Source organism: Taurulus bubalis (genome assembly GCF_910589615.1).
Source record: "Taurulus bubalis genome assembly, chromosome: 1".
Lineage (NCBI taxonomy): Eukaryota > Metazoa > Chordata > Actinopteri > Perciformes > Cottidae > Taurulus > Taurulus bubalis.
This window is the reverse complement of record NC_136589.1, coordinates 31,816,275-31,818,749: the sequence shown is the minus strand read 5'-3', so window position 1 is coordinate 31,818,749 and position 2,475 is coordinate 31,816,275.

Below are 2,475 nucleotides of genomic sequence, written 5' to 3'. Positions count from 1 at the left end.
CTCTGGTCGCGGTGTGAGCGTCCCCGGCTGTCCTCTACTGAGAGCTCCGGGATTTGTTTGGTCCGTCCGTTCGTCTCTTGGTTACAAAATAAAAAACCGCCCAACCTTCACCCTAAATGGTAACGGAAACCAACTAGCGTCACGCCAGAACCGCTCGTCTGTTTCTCCGCAGAGCTGCTGCTCTTTTGACAGGACAAGACACACGAGAGTGAAATCCTCGCCCCGCTCTTCTTACTCCTCTGCATTGCCTCAGCTCTCTTCCGCGGCTCCTCCTGCGCGCACAGCCATCTTGTTTCAGCAGCAGCAGCACCCTGCGCGCGAGGACAGTTCCCCCGTGCCGCCCTGACGTCACGGGTAATGAGTAGCAGGCAGAGAGAGAGAGAGAGAGAGAGAGAGAGAGAGAGAGAGAGAGAGAGAGAGAGAGAGAGAGAGAGAGAGAGAGAGAGAGAGAGAGAGAGAGAGATATGAGCGTAGGAGACACAGACGGGATGGGGCTGAATTAATACCGGGCTGGCCGGTGTGGTGCACTCAATAATGTCTTCGAGGGTTTTCATTCATTGTTTTCCATTGCAAAGCATTTCAGAAAAGTTGTCTTTTCTAGTATTAAAAAAAAAAAATCTAATTTACCCAGCTTTGTCAAGTTAAATTAAAATGTGTTATTGTATTAAATAGCACTTGCTTATACACAGCACCCTGACAGATTTCAATTACTTCATATCTTAACTGCATGCAGAGATGGGCAAAAATACATCAAAATGTATTTTAATACAAAAAACACCTCAAATAAATTTATTAAAATAAAATACAAAATACTGGTGCCAGAAAATGTAACATTTAGTATTTAAAATATAGGAAATACTTTTTTCTAGATTTGCCGTTTTCTCACAATTTGGTATAGCAAAGCATTCAGGTTTGGGCTATATACTGTACACAAAGCTCTGTTGAACCCCACAAAAAGGAAGAACAGTCAAATGTCAGTGTAACTAAGAAAAGCTACTAAAAGACAACAACTTGATTGATTATGTATATCTTTACATGTTACATGTTTATAACACAATTCAACCATAAATATGAACATAAACCATAAATATGACTCGAGAGGACTGGAAAGTGACTAGGGAGAGCTCCCCAAGAAAATATACATTTTTATATCTCTAGCTTGACACCACACATGATTGATGCACCTTTCTGGAAAGCTTACGACCTACGGAATCCGCCAATTGCCAAAACGCCAAACCCACTGTCAGACTCAGCCTCAGCAAGATATCAACCACATTCCAGCCAAAAACTGAAATATGACTTACTTATGATGAAACAATATTCCACACGGCCTTGCTTGGTATGTATTGGTGCATCTGCTTGAGCAGAGCATCTCTGTTGTGGAACCAGAGGTGTCCAAGGTTCAGGAAGAAAGTTAGGGCATTTTGGCTTTCAGGGACCTAAACCTACGGTACACGAAATGTGCACTAAATTAATTACTAAAAATTCAAACTTTGCAGAGATACTATTAACACATATTGCTATTTTATAGTAGAACACAAAGAAACTATATGCATAATTAAAAAGAGGAAATACATCCTGGAGGCTTTTTTCTTTTTCAGACCTACTTATTTCTCTCTTACCTTCGCCAGTGGCATGGTAGGCCACATAGTTCTATATTACAGTGCTAAGTGTCTCATACAGGTTCACACTGACATCTTTATCATATAATAACCCTTTAATTTTGGTTCTTGAGACCCAACCACTGATTAGCCAGTTTTTCAAATGTACTGCATATGACGGCTTAAGTCCTCCTTCAAATCATCACTCTACCAGGGATACCATTATTATAGGGCGGATTATATTTAGGTTGACCTGCAGGTATAATATGATTCAATTAAAATACAAGAATCAGCCTATATGTGAACCAATTTATGTAGTTTCAATTGTCGAATGTAAACTCCCCTAAAACCCTTGTGTTCCCAGAAAAAATACAGAGTACATGATCAATATTAATTCATGTTGGTTGACTTGCTCACAGGCATTGGGAAGTACTTGTGTTTTGTGTAATTAAGTGTATCCTAATATTTACTCACCAAAGATTGCACTTTCTACAAATATTACAACATAGATATCATGAAAAGTAAGGGAAATAAGGAACATTTTATAAAAAATATATTTTCCAAAGTAATTTGTTTGCTCAATTAGACAAGCAGTCGTTTGTAATATGTTTGTTAGAACCAAACTCTCAGTGGCATTTTGCAGGCGTTCTGTTGTTACTGAAGACATGTTGATGAACTGGGATTATAAAATATTTACTCGTTTCATGCAATCCTAATCTTATATGTATCCTTATATTTGTTAAGTCAAGTAGAGCAACTTCAAAATATGTTTTTTTGTTAATAAGCTGGGGAGGTGTGCTGCAGCTGCGATATGTATATAAATCACTTTCATCCGTCGGCAATAATGATGATATGGACAATTATTTGTAGCACG